Consider the following 15,659-nt stretch of genomic DNA (forward strand, 5'->3'; position numbering starts at 1 on the left):
ATCCATTCACATTAGCCACACCAAACTCCAGTATCTGTCTTCTCATTTTGGTGGCACTGCTGTGTTCTGGGGCTCTATCTTTCTCTACCGCTGCCAGAAAAAGATTCCCAGGAAGAAATTCGAGGAAATATAAAATACCCATTTTGTTCTTCCTCAAAAATCATGGTCCTGAACTGTGTATTATCCAATGCCTGAAATATTTCCTTCATATGAATTGAGCACTTTTATTGTTGTTTACACCAGCAGGGCAAGCCCAGTAGCACTTTCTCTATTATGGCTGGAAGAGGAAGTTACACTTTAATTTTAGATGGTTGTATTTAATATTTTATTTCTTTTCGTAAAATGGCTCCTTTTGGTAGTTTCTTGAAAAATATCAGGAACGGGAAAGCAACTGAGAAAAGGACACTTTGAAATGAAGCAAACAGATATGTTCTAATTGTCTAATCATTCTGTATTTACCACAATGGCGATTTCCTATCTTATAATTACTCACTACGTTTTAGTGCACCCATATTCATTATTCTATTTGTGTAACATCTTATTGCTCGAATCAGTGGCATAATGTTCCTGAATGACAACCCTAATGGGATATTTAAATTTGTCCAAGTAAATATTTATTAAAAATTCTGCAACCTCAAGATAATTTCCCTTTATACTGTATTTGTTGTTTAAAGTTTTTCTTTTTTCTCCCCATAAATCTGCCTGCCACTAAAGGCCAAATGAGGAGAATTTCATATCCAATTCTTAAATACTGTTTACGGAAATGTCAATGAAGTGAGAATGAAAGGCTATGGAGAAAGTTCCCTGAGCTGAGATATGATAATTTATCAAATCTACGCTAAATCCCAGGTGGAGTCCAAGTTTGTAACCTGGATTTAAATTACAGGACAGATTTACTTTTTATCTTTCTGGATCTTTAGAAGTCACAGCTCTATCTGTGAACTCTGTACTATTGCAATACATCATTATGTCAACATTCTTACTTGGTTTACAAGATTGCAAAATATAGGAAGGCCCTTTAGCAATAAAATCACTTCTCTTCTTGTGGAATGCAACCCCAATAGCCTACTTTTATTTTTAATTTGAAATCCTAGAACTGTACCGCTAAAATAACTGAACAGAGATAGGCACTGCTCTAAGGAAGGAGCTAGAAGACTAAATTTTCCTGAGTAAGTTAACTCTCTCTTGACTCTTTCATGGACTCCAGTAAAAACATTTAAGGATTCCTTCCAATGTGCAAAACAAACTATTATCGTAGGCCAACAGTAGATGTTCTTCATTCTGTAGAAATCCGAAATGTTAGTACTGAAAGAGACTTGTGAAATCATTGAATTTAACTGGCTCAGTTTACACATGAGAAAACTGAGACCCTGATATGTGGAGTTTCTGACCGAAAGGCAAAGTTAGTATCTGACAGAGCCAAGATGGTGCCCGTTCCAGTGTTCTCCCTCCATCATGCCGCCACTCTTTGGATGAACTTTATTGCTACCACAATATAAAAGTACATATATTGGGAGCTGGCTGTGTGCTTTGTACTATGCTAAGTTGTTCATATCATGTGTTTTAACCACACTAAAGCAAGGAGGGATTGTTATATCCAGCTGGCAAATAATAAAACTGGGTCCCAGACAAATTCTATGCCATTATGAAAAAGATAAGAAACTCAAGGAATCAGACCCCTTAAGCTTCCATTATTCCAGATAATGATCATTGCAATGTGAGTGAATGAGTGAGTGTGTATGTGTGTGTGTGCATGTTTTAGGATCTGGGAAATAAGACATAAAATGGTGATTACGTGTTAATAAATTAGATAGTATTTCTACCCTTTGTTTGGAAACAGCTTCTATCAGTTGTCTACTGAGTTGACACATGGACAAATGTTCCCTCCTAAATCAGTGAAAATAGTATTTGTTTGAGAGTACTCATTTTAATTATAGAATAATTAAGATTATGAATTTAATTCAGTTGTTTGGGTGAATATTTGTCAATATTGAGCAAAGCTACTGGTTCATAATCCTCAGCGTTATTGAACACTTGCCTATATATCTGGCAATATTCTAAGCCCTTTCCATGAGTTGATTAATTTAATTCTTTTTTTTTTTTTTTTTTTTTTTTTTTTTTTTTTTTTTTTGCGGTATGCGGGCCTCTCACTGTTGTGGCCTCCCCCGTTGCGGAGCACAGGCTCCGGACGCGCAGGCTCCGGACGCGCAGGCTCAGCGGCCATGGCTCACGGGCCCAGCCGCTCCGCGGCATATGGGATCCTCCCAGACCGGGGCACGAACCCGTATCCCCTGCATCGGCAGGCGGACTCTCAACCACTTGCGCCACCAGGGAGGCCCTAATTTAATTCTTATAAAAATCCTATGTTAGGTATCATTTTATGGAAAGAAAGAAAAAGCCTAACACAGTCTTTTTTTTTTTTTTTTCTTAAAGTCTTAAAGTTTGTAAGTAGAGGGGCTTAGATCTAAGTCCAGGAAGTTTAGCTCTGAGCCTGTGTTCTTAAACACTAAGCCGCATCACATCTATACAAACAATCAAAGTGTCTCACTGGTAAATGTACTGAAAAACCCCTTTTATAATAATAACAAAGCTCATAAAATGCTTAAGAATATTAATAAGGGGCTTCCCTGGTGGCGCAGTGGTTGAGAGTCCGCCTGCCGATGCAGGGGACATGGGTTCCTGCCCCAGTCCGGGAAGATCCCACATGCCGCAGAGCAGCTGGGCCCGTGAGCCATGCCCGCTGAGCCTGCGCATCTGGAGCCTGTGCTCCGCAACGGGAGAGGCCACAACAGTGAGAGCCCCGCGTACCGCAAAAACAACAACAACCACAAAACCCCTGAACATTTGAGGAGGAGGAAGCAAAAAAAAAAAAAAAAGAGAGAGGAAAACCTAAGAAGGCACCTCTAGAGATGCAGGAGAAAATCCAGGGGAGTGTATTATGTCTAAAACCAAGGGGAAAATTTCTAGGTGGAAGTTGTCCACAAGCACCAAAGAACACTGAAACTCAGAAAGATAAGACATGAAAAATATCCATAAGAAGCAGTAACGAGAATATTGGTGCCTAGAAAATAGTATTGCCAGTGACATCATGGGGTGGAAGAAGAAACTGCAGGAGACTGACAATAGATTTTTGTTTGAAGGTGTGAAGATAAGAAATGTTGACAATGTATGCAAGAAGGATTTCTGTAAAAGGAAAGCAAAATGACAGGGTAGAGGCAATACAGAAAATTTAATACAAGGGAGGTTTGAAACATAGGAGTGGTTTGGGCAGTTATAGATGCTTCTGGGAAGGAGCCTGTCGAGAAAGGGAAGTGAGGCATCTAGAATAGCAAATTGATACTAATCCATTGAGTGAGAGGGACAGGCAGGGATCTGATAGGTCCAGAGTAAAGTTGGGGGGATAAATCTTGTACCAGAATGACATCACTTTAGAGGGAGAAAGAAGAAAATGTTGGGGGAAGAGGCATGGAATTTTGTGGAATTATGGCATAAAATTGAGCAAATTCTTTATCATTTTTATTTGTTAAATAAGAAACCAGATTATCTGCATAGTAACCAAAGAATTTGGAAGTTGGAGGGAAACGGAGTGAACACTATATAAATATAGGCTAAAAAATTGAGACTTCAGAGTGAAAAGATTGAGAATAAGCCATGCTCTAATCAAAGTGCTCAAAATTAAGAAGAGAATGAACCGAAAGAGCCAATTTCAGCTATTTTGCGTACATGAATCCCAAGGAGTGCCCACTGAAGGAAGCAAGGTTAGTCATGAGTTTAACCTAAAGGCCAAGTATTTAACACATTTAAGAATGGTACAGGGCTTCCCTGGTGGCGTAGTGGTTGAGAGTCCACCTGCCGATGCAGGGGACAAGGGTTCGTGCCCCGGTCCAGGAAGATTCCTCATGCCGCGGAGTGGCTGGGCCCGTGAGCCATGGCCATGGAGCCTGCATGTCCGGAGCCTGTGCTCCTCAACGGGAGAGGCCACAACAGTGAGAGGCCCGTGTACCGCAAAAAAAAAAAAAAAAAAAAAAACAACAAAAAAACAGAATGCTACAAATAAATCTGGAGGTAATTTGTTCATAATTTTTTAACTAGCTGCACTTGTGTATACCATTTTTTTTTTTTTTGAGGTACGTGGGCCTCTCACTGTTTTGACCTCTCCCGTTGCGGAGCACAGGCTCCAGATGCGCAGGCTCAACGGCCATGGCTCCCAAGCCTAGCCGCTCCACGGCATGTGGGATCTTCCCGGACCGGGGCATGAACCCATGTCCCCTGCATCGGTAGGCGAACTCTCAACTACTGCGCCACCAGGGAAGCCCCGTGTATACCATTTTTTATTCAAAAATATTTCCTCTGAATTTTAGTAAATTTTGTACCCTGAAATATAAAATATATTTTTTCGGGCTCTAACACTTATTCTACTACTTGGTAAATCATGCTGAGAGATTGTCTATGATAATGGATTATCCTTCATTTTTTGCACTTATCCTATTTGTTTTCAGGACCTGTAGAAGTGTTCTGATAACGTAGTACAGATTATTTTTAATGTGGGGAGAGAAGTCCTGAAACAACAGCTATTTGACACATTTTAACATCCATTTATCTTTGAAGAACTGCAACAGGCAAACAGCTTATCTTACATACACTTTGGGGAACAATGTGATATTTACAGTTAAAAGCATTACACATCCATATGTATAATTCATAAACTGAAATGAGTTAAAGCCCAGAAACCCACTGACTCATAGTTTTTGCTTTCCATTTCTATTGCTTTGATGCTTCTAATGACTCTCTTTCTCTGTACAACCTTGTTGTCTTCTATTACATGAAGCTCCTCTGCAAGTTAAAACCAAATCTATTGGGAAGTGATAGGGAGAAACTGTATAGTTTGGTGCTCAAGACTGTGGATTCTGGGACCAGAGTGAGTTCTGATCTTAGTTCCACAATGTAATAGCTAAGTAAGCTTGGGAAGTTTCCTATCTTCTTGTGCCTTGTTTACCTTCTTGTACTCTTTTCTCATCTAAAAACAGGACTAATAGCAGTGTCTCTATCATAGGCTTGCTGTGAGGATTAAAGGAAATAATGCCTACAGGTGCTGAATGACTGTTAGTCAGTGTTAAGCATAGCAGAAAGTTAATTCTTCTGCTGTTTAGTAATTGAAGTATGACCTACATTCAGCAAAATACATGAACCTTAAGTATACAGCTTAAAAATTTTTTACATTTGTACGCATCCATGAACCCCCAACCCAGATTAAGATATATTACATTTCCATATGCCAAGAGAGTTCTTTTGTCTTCCTTCCCTAAAATACCCCACCCCCTTTCCTGCAATAACTGCTGTGCTGATCCTATCACTTTGATTTGATTTTGTCTATCCTTAAACTTCATATAACTGTGTGTACATACGTACAGAATGTACATACAGTGTATACAATTTTGTGACTGGCTTCTTTCATTCAACATGAAGTTTTTGAGATTCATCAGGTTAATATATCTGGTAAGCTGGTGCTTTTTATTTTGCCCCATAGTATTCTATTATATGAGTATGACACATTTAAAAATTTCATTTTCTTATTAATTGATTTGGTTGTTTAAATTAGACTTTTCTTAATCCATTATTCTAATGCTTACTCTTCTTCATTCTTATAAAAAAGTGTAGTTTTTCATTAGTTTTAAAAAGAGGTAGAAATATTAGTCAGCCACAGAACATAGTAAAGACCACAATTTATGTGTTTAACACAGAAGACCTAGAACTAGGGCCTTTACAAAATATAACACTTTAAAAATATGTTATTTTTAAAATACAACATAAATATAGTAAAATACAAAAGGGTTTTAGTGTTTTTTGTTTTTTAACATCAGACAAAGTGGGTGGTTTCTTATGCACCAAATAGAAGGCAAATCTTCACAGACAGTAACGTGATTAAAAAATAAACATTATTTTCTTCTTTTGCTGTAATGCTATAAACCTAGGTAATGAGTCACTAATTCCTTGGGTCCAGAGCATCCAGGATCTTTTCTATTCTTGGGAGTTATCACTGAAAGTACTAGTTATTGAGGAGGATACTCTAAGCCTTCTAAAGAAGGAAAGACCAAAATGTCATGTTTTTCTCCCCATCTCCCACTCAATACCAGTAAGTTGCTTCCTTTGCCTAAATTGTCCTTAGACTACAGTGATTTTAGCCATTAAACTAATGCTGAAAACTTCCATATTCTTGATTACCTTTCTCATGCTGCTCCTCACCTCCAGGTTACAAAGATGATTGGCATCTAATTTTCTAAGTCCGTTGACTCTCTTTGTTGTATTCTCACAGAAGGTGAGGCCACTTGTCAATCTACGAGCAACCTAAATGACTCTAAAATTATATTCTGTAATGTCATAAGGGCAACATGCTCGCTGTCTGAAATTACTAGTGACAGTTGATGGGGAAAGGAATGTGGTGAGATAATTAAAAATGCACCTGTGGGGCTTCCCTGGTGGCGCAGTGGTTGAGAGTCCGCCTGCCGATGCAGGGGACGTGGGTTCGTGCCCCGGTCCGGGAGGATCCCACATGCCGCGGAGTGGCTGGGCCCGTGAGCCATGGCCGCTGAGCCTGTGCGTCCAGAGCCTGTGCTCCGCAACGGGAGAGGCCACAGCAGTGAGAGGCCCGCGTACCACAAAAAAAAAAAAAAAAAAAAAAAAAAATGCACCTGTGATCATATTATCAATAAACATTAAAGTGGTCTGTCTTGGCCGACTCTCTCTGCTGTCATGTTCTATGCATGAATTCTAAGACAAAGAAGGATTTATTATGCCACAATGCTTTTAGAGGATAGATCTTACTCTTGGATATTGATATGCTAGAAAGCATTTAGTTATACTGAGTGATTGCAGAATTTTTTCCTTACCATTGCAGATTTTAAAATCATCTTTTTAGTAAAGAAGAAAAATCAACTTGTAAATATGCAGTTTGCCAATTATTTTAGTGATTTAAGAAACTTAAGAAAATAGGGTCCTAATGTCAAAGGCATTTGACAGTTAAACTTCCTTGTGAAGTAGATGTTTGGGAATTTCTTATGCATGATTGTGGTACTCCTAGTTAAGTCATTCCAGTAAAAAATAGAACAAAACAAAATGTTATCCTAAAGAACACCCCTCACTTTTTTCTTTGTAGTCTTAATTATCTTACATAGATATTTGTTATTTCTATTTAGAAAGAAACATATGTTAAGAAATACAGATGTGCCATTTAAGCCCTGACTGGAACTATTGTCATTTAATAATTGTAGCCAGTGTACTCAGGAGAAGAGACTGGGCAATAAGTACTTGAACTTTGATCCTGTTTTTACTTTGTACCGACTACAGTGCATTTACTTGTGGTGCTTCTTGGGCTTTCCTCTTCCCTATAGCAGCCTTTCCTTTACTCAAATATTTGGGAAATGAAGGAGAAAAATGCTGCAAATTCTCCAAAGAACTGTCTCTGGGGAACTGTTAGAGTCACATGTGTGTGCTGCCTGGCGCTAATGTGGTACTGAGAACAGAGGTGAGGAAGAGACCAAGATAGTGTAGACAGGTTGGCAAAAGTGAGATCCTCTGAGGAGATTTGAGGTGTTACCAGATAGGGATGCATATTGAATTTTTAGAAGATTTTCTGTTTATCATGTATGTGGACACACTTATATATTTGTGGAAAAAGTGAGTAAAGCTTGAAATAACTATTTAAGCTGAGTAATTTTAATGCAAAACCTCTTTGAACCTGGGCTCCTAGGGTCATGGTTTTCTAAGCTTTACTTTTATTGTACACAGCTATTTCTGTTTGTTGGTTTTTATTCTTTAAGTATTTAATTGCATGAAAATGCTGACTAAGACATTTCTGTTATGATGAAAGTGAAATGTTGAATTATATTTGTGATAATTAAAGCAGACTTTATTTATGAATATTAGTTGTGGGTATTAGGATCTTTTGGGTTGCAGAAAACACAATTAAAATCGGATTAAACAATGAAAAGTATGTTTTCACATAACTACAAGGGCAGTGCTGGTTTCAGATATGGTTGTGTCAGAGCTCAAACTCTGTTTGCTTCTCTTAGCCTGTCCTTTATACCTTATACTAGATATAAAGTGAGCCAAACAGAACTGAACAACAGACCACATTATGACTTTTGTAGTACCTAAGCATTTTGCCTTCATGGATCACTTTCTCCATTAAAAAAAAAAACCTAAAAATTACATTTATGACTGTAATCATATAAAAAAATATAATCCCCACTGGATTATTATTATATATTGATTATTATCATGTTCCTTTTTTCTTCTGATTCTAGAAGAAATAAAACATTTTGTGGGACATTAAATGTTTGTAGATTGTGAGCCTAATGGATAAATCAAGCTTGCTGAATACAACAGATATGTTTGCTGTTTTTCATATGATCTTCAAACTATTTCTGATATTTGTATTTCTATCCTAAATAATTCTAAATTGTATTCTCTAATGTCAGAAGGGCAACATGCTTGTTGTATGAAATTACTAGTGACAGTTGATGGGGAAAGCAATGTGGTAAGATAATTAAAAATGTACCTATGATCATATTATCAATAAAATTTAAAGTGGTCTGCCTTGACCACTTGAATTCCACGATGAGAAAATAGAGGAAGAGCAAGGCTTGAAAACACACTGATAATTAATTGTGAGAGTCAAGAGTTAAACCCACCTGTGTTGGACTTTGATACCTTCCAATTTCCACTTTACCAAGTCCAATTTTTTTTCTTGGTAATAAATATTTAAAATATTTCATCATCTTAACTCTCTACTGCCCATTCTGCCCCTATTCTTTCTACATTCCACCATTCACTACTTAAGTAAACTCTGCTACCAACATCTTCATCATCACAGAAGTATGTAGAGCGCACACTCCAATTTATACCAATTTACTTACTCCTTATAATAAAATCTCTGATATAGGCATTATTTTATATCTTCAAGAGAATAAGCAACGAAAGCCCAGAGAAGTAGAATAACTTGCCCAACTTGACTCAGGTGGCAAGTATAGACTCATAGTGACATATGAAGGAAGCCTCTCCAGGCTTGAATAACCCTCTGACTAATCCAACACTTAACAGTCTTCTCTCAAGTATTAGGTTACCTACAGTCTGTGTACCACATGTTTTAGCATTTTGTCATACACTTTTTATTGATGGATGTTAGTCTTGTCTCCTCAACAAGAATATCAGTATCTTAAAGACAAGTTAATCTTCCATGGCCAAAGCACTATATACACTAAAAACACATGGCATATATTTCCATATATTATACGTAATAACCTTGTTGAAGAAAGTATGTCACTATAGCTGAAGCAATAGCAGGAATTTATGAAAACTGTAAAGAAGCACTACAAAATCAATAATAACTTTTTAATTTCACCTTTTAAAATGTTACACCATTTTCTTGGAGTTTCAACTTGCACGTTCATGGTATGCAATGAATCCATCATCTTTTCTTGTGTTCTCAGAGCTGAAAGAAAATTATTTTAAATTTGAAAAGGAACTTATATTTCGATTATACTTTCAGTTTTAACTGAGTGTATGTTTTCTTTTAAGAGAACAATTCTGCTTTTTCCCCTCATGAGCAGTGTCTCAAGCAGAAAAACTTAAAAGAGAAAATACACTTATTTTAATGTCAGCACATGATTTAAGAAAGGTGTGAATACCAACAATCACTATCTCCTTCACCATCAACAGAATGATGCACATATTATTCATGCACCCTTGGACTGATAGATTTAATCCCTGAAGCATATGAATGTCTTTACTCTTTCAATGTGCCCAGCAATAAATTTTGTGGGCAATATCTTCATGGTACTTTTGATAGTAAAATTGTATGGTAGGACAATTGATCCAAGATTCTCTTACCATCAAACTTTATCATTTTTTTTTTTTGCTCATGAAAAGAAAAATAACTATTTTTAGCAGTATGTGTTACGACAATCTTCCTGAATAGCCTCTTAGATTTACTTTCATCACATAATTCATATATCAAATATATATTCAATATTGTCAATTTGTCTAACCCTGTGGTGGTTTTATGAGAAAATTTACATTATACTTACTTGGTGTTTAAAACTGCAGTGCTTTCCAGATAATTTGGATCTTTCTGAAAAGGACAATGGAGAAATTCAGGAGTTTTATTTTCACCACTGACTTAATTACTTAAGGCTTTCAATCTATGAAACAAGGGTGATTGTCATCAATTAAATAATTTCTGTTCTTTGAGAGACCTATATGTAATAGTGTTTAATATTGTTGGTTCAAATTTGAATTCTGTGTAGACACAGCAAGTTAATTAAATTCACTAGCTTATTTTTGCCACTTATAAAATTGGCATAGCAAAGTTACCTATGTCCTAACAGTGTCAGATAATTAAATAATATGTTTGTGAAGAGTCAAGTTCTCAATAACTGGAAACTATTATTATTTGGAAATAATTTTGAGTTAGTTTTCATAAAGTCTACTAAAAATCATCAGTATTTTTTTTATCACTTACTACATTTTCTCAGGGGATTGAAATGTTTTGATTTACTTTCCTTAAAATGGAGATGAAATATGCTAGAAAATAGTTCATGTTACTAAATATGAGAGGGATGTGTGTATATGTCAAACTTACTTGTTTATCCCCTCTTATAAGGACTGTTTTAAGATGCTAGAAAATGAATAGCACTCCCTAGAGGAAGATGGCCTAAAGGCATTGAGGACAGTACACATTGCAACAGAAAGAAACATAAGGGAAAATACAGACCTTCAGAACCGTTGTGTGAGTATTTTCCCGTACTCCAAAATGCCACAGCTAATTAGCTTGTGTCTTTATGACTTATGAAGTAATTATCCTTCAGATTTTTAGGTCATATTCACTATGACAAACAAGGAGTTGAAAAGTAATCATTCTCACAGTATGTATAAGTAGCTCAAAAATGAGCTGCAAAAACAAATGCTGGGGGCTTCCCTGATGGTGCAGTGCTTAAGAATCCACCTGCCAATGCAGGGGCACGGGTTCGAGCCCTGGCCTGGGAAGATCCCACATGACACAGAGCAACTAAGCCCGTGTGCCATAGCTACTGAGCCAGTGCTCTAGAGCCTGTGCTCCACACAAGAGAAGCCCCCGCGATGAGAAGCCCACGCACTGCAATGGAGAGTAGCCACCCCCTCCACAACTAGAGAAAAGACCACGCGCAGTAACAAAGACCCAAAGCAGCCAAAAAAATAAAAATTAATTAATTACTTAAAAAAACAAAACAAAAACAAAAAAGAAATTCTGGAGAAAATGTACCTGCACTTTGGGTTTACTTCCAGCATGGGTAAAATCCTGAGGATTACACTCAAGTATCATCTTTATTTAACAAAAAAGAGACATATGAACTATTCTGGGTTTTTTAACTCTTCTTTAAACATTTCAGAGCATAGCATTTTTTAAAAAGATATTCAGTGCTCTACAAACAACAAGTTTTGTCACTGACACTTAAGAAATGGGAACTATTTGGGATGGGGAGAATGGGGTGAGTTAGGAAATTAACTCAGGCTTAAATTGCAAGATCTACTGTGCACTAGCTGTGCGACTTTGGACAATTTACATAACTGCTCTCAGTCTCACTGTTCTTGTTTGCAAAATGGAAGTTTGTTGTAAGAATTAGATATAATGTATGCAAAGTATTATACTTAGCGCTATGCCTGACATATAGCATGCGTTCCATAAATGATGAATAACATTGTTTTGATTTTGGCTATTATTGTTATACAGCCATTAACCTCTCAGAATGTCAGAATCCAAGACCTTAAAGGCATATCTACAACTAAAAAGATGCTGTCCTTTCACTTCCTTCCTTATTGTCTAAAGTCATTTAGTCCTTGATTAAACTTTGGTGCCTTCTTTTATACACATGCAGTTAATCTATAGAGCAAATCTCATCAAAATTAAAGAGGCCTAGATGCAAATGTCTTGACTGTTCAAATTATCAAAGCAGTTTATTTACTGCTAAAATCATCACAGGATTAAATAATAATTTTATATAATTTAAGAATGAAATCCCCCAAATTCTTTGAGACAATGGAAGTAAACAAACATAAACCAAAATTTTTTAGGATGACAAATTCTTTAGGAGGAAACATCCATGGTACAAATGTAAATGTCATATTTCCTTTACTGTGTTATTACATTTTTAGACCACTGGTTATGAATTCTGGGGAAGTTTTAGAACACACACAAATCAATCCTTACCCTAAATTTTGAAAACTATTATTGAAGAGGTTAAAAAGTGCAATTTGGGAATCACCAAAGGTTGAGCAACAGCATTCCACTGCCTCTAACATTGATTTGTTGTGCTATTTTTTGAAACATTTATAATGAAAATGTATGGTTTCAACAGCATTCTTTCCATAGTCTTCATTAACTTTATCATAATCTTTTGCATCATATAATAAGAATCAACCCAATTTTTTAAATTACTTTTTTGGTTCTGAGAAATAAAAATACGCTGCAAAGTCTAGTAGATCATTCATTGCATAAATGTCAGTTCTTTCACTTATTATTCATTGTCATACCTGTTTTGGGCCTCACTCCCCTCAACTTTAAAATGAAAATAAAAATACCTGCCCCATATCCCTGAAATGAATAGTAAAGGATCGAAGTGTGTTAAAATGAACATTAGGAGTTTAAAAAGCATAACTCCATCTTGCTTTCCTTCAGAATGGCATGACCATACATCTGCTTTTGCCTGAGGCTCAATTTGCTCTTATTGTTACAGCATAATGACTAATAATTCCTCCTTTTACCCTTAAAAAGTTCCAGTTTGTAAGGTAAATATTACAATGGTCCTACCTATGCGGGTCATGGGCCTCCCCAGACAGCTGCTATTAATTTCAACACAGGTATATCCTCATAGGCAAATAACTACCTTTATGGTTAGAGGCAAGTGCACATCAGGACCCAAAGTGGTGGTGGTGACTACTGACATTTGACTAATACTTTACTGAGAAATAATTTGGTTTAGTGGATAAAACAAAAATGTGGAGTCAGAGGGTTCTGAATTTAAATACTGTCTCTTCCAATGGTCTGTATTCTTTTTGTGTGTGTGTGTGTGTGGTACACGGGCCTCTCACTCTTGTGGCTTCTCCTGTTGCGGAGCACAGGCTCCGGACGCGCAGGCTCAGTGGCCATGGCTCACGGGCCCAGCTGCTCCGCAGCATGTGGGATCTTCCCGGACAGGGCCACGAACCCATGTCCCCTGCATTGGCAGGCGGACTCTCAACCACTGCACCAACAGGGAAGCCCCAATGGTCTCTATTCTTGAAACATTTATCCCACTGCTAAATTAAAGATTGCATGTAAATAATACCTTTCTTGCATTGTCATTGTATGGTTTAGAAATAATGTTATAAAGCATTATAAAAATCAACATATTATAATTATATATTACATGCTTAGATAAAATGTCAAATTCTCATCAGTATACTGATTACTATGAGCAAAACAGTTTTATATAGGGAAAATTGAACAAATATTTCTACACGTTTCTTATATTCATGACAGAGGTAAGAAAAACAGGTAAATGTGTTCTGGTCTTTGTTATCAATGAGCTTCCTATCAAGTTGAGGAGACAGATGTGTAAACTAAAATTAAGTTTATTTAAATATCCCCCGTCCTCAGTTATCCTCTTAACACATCACCTTGTTTGCCCCACAAAACTGATGATAGTCCTCCGTTATCCTATTTATTTATTCACTTGTATATTGTCTCTCTTCCCTCCACTGAGAACAGGCCCTTGGCTTGACTTGTTCATACTATGTAATTCATAATTTGAAAAGGAAGAGTGGGCAGACTGAATGTAAATATTTGCTTGCTGATCTATTTTCTCAAGATCCAGTAAAAAATATATGGAGGGGCATTATGCATCATGAGAAATGAGAAGATGGGCAAACTAGGAGTTAACAGAATGGACTTGAGATCCTCTTCTGACAGTTAGCTCACTGTGTCACTTTGGGGCAATCTTGTGACATTATTCCACCTGTTTTTTCATTGAAAGAGGAAAGATTTTCAATTTAGATATTTCTAACTTGTGATTCCAAACTTCAGTTCTAATGGTCATAAATGTCCCTTTTAATGTATTGGTAGGTACAATATACAAACAATGAGACTTTGCATTTCTCTTTTTAATATATTGGAATTCCACAAAGATTTCACTTAAAGAAATGACACTGCTTTAAAAAAGTGAGAAGCTACCACTGTAGAAGTAGTACTATATGTGTAGCATAAGCCAAAGCCTATTTCTAGAGGAATAAGAATCTATTTATCTACGTCAGAGGAACCTGGAATGTGTGTTGCAATTTCAGATTCCTGAGTCTCCCCCAAGATCTAGTGACCCCACATCTCTATGGAACCTTGGAATAGGCATGTAAAATAAGCACCCATAATACTTTCTTAATGAAAACCAACATTTGGGCATTCTTTGCCTAGAACCTACAAAGTCAGGGGTATCTACAGTGAAAATGAGGTGAGATGATGCCTACCACTTTGTAAGTATGCTGTCTGAGCATGAATCCGTCACAGAAGTGGGCAAGACTTGGAAAGTTAGTGAGAAAGATTGAGTCCTGAAGACACTGGGTGATCCTTAAATCTAGTTGTGTATGAAACTAGTACTATTCCAGGATTTATAAGTCAATAAAAATCTATCTTTGCTTGTTTCAAGTATGATTTCTACCACTTGCAAATGTTTCTGCTAATGCAGTTTTAGTCAAAGTTTTCCATAGAAGCTGCTGTGCCTATAGAGGTATATGCAAAAAGAGCAAGGCTATACAGTTTGTTTATTGTCCTTCTTTTTTATGGATCTTCTAGTATTCGTTTTATCTGCTCACTGTCCATGCCACACTGTTAAATATTTTGAGTGTCAGCCCTACTGAAATGCAAGTTTTCTATTATTACAGTTATTGCTACCTACTCTGGATGTTGAGAAAGTTAAAAAAAAATACAAATTGTATTATGTAATAGAAATATTTGGGAACTATATTGAGAATCATTGTCTTACTTGAGTTGGTGGAATCACCCCTGAGTATAGTGAGACTGATTGTGGAATCTTTTAGCTAGAGTCTTAAAAACAAAACAAAACAAAAAAAACAAACAAAGAAAAAAGCCACACCAAAATCTCATGTTTAATCTACATTGGCTGGTTTAAGTGTTTTCCTGCTTAAAAGTGAGAGGATGGGCAAGATGAGCTGAAAAGGCCCCTTTTAGCTTAAAACATCCAAGATTCTAAGCTAATTAGGAAACTTTGAACTTAAGAAGCAAAACTCTGATAGATTAAGATTGAGTCATTTTGCAGGAGTGTGTAAAATTAGGTTTAGCACCTACTTTATGGTGATAATTGGTCACGTCAACCATTATTCAACTTTATGAACCATTATTTTAATTAACATGAAATATACCATTGTTTTCCCTAAAAGGATATGGTACCTTGTGAAAAGCTGTTCTTGGTTACCTCAAGAGTGTGAGATTGAAAGTGGCCTGAGGTTGAGGTAGGACTAGATTACCAACGTCTTTATGTGCCAAACATGACATGTACTTTTGTAATTAAAATAATGAAGCAGGATAGAAATTTTAAATTAAAGTCTAGTCATAGATCACCATCCTATGTCTTTCA

The sequence above is a fragment of the Mesoplodon densirostris genome, chromosome 6, assembly GCF_025265405.1.
Source record: "Mesoplodon densirostris isolate mMesDen1 chromosome 6, mMesDen1 primary haplotype, whole genome shotgun sequence".
Taxonomy (NCBI): domain Eukaryota; kingdom Metazoa; phylum Chordata; class Mammalia; order Artiodactyla; family Ziphiidae; genus Mesoplodon; species Mesoplodon densirostris.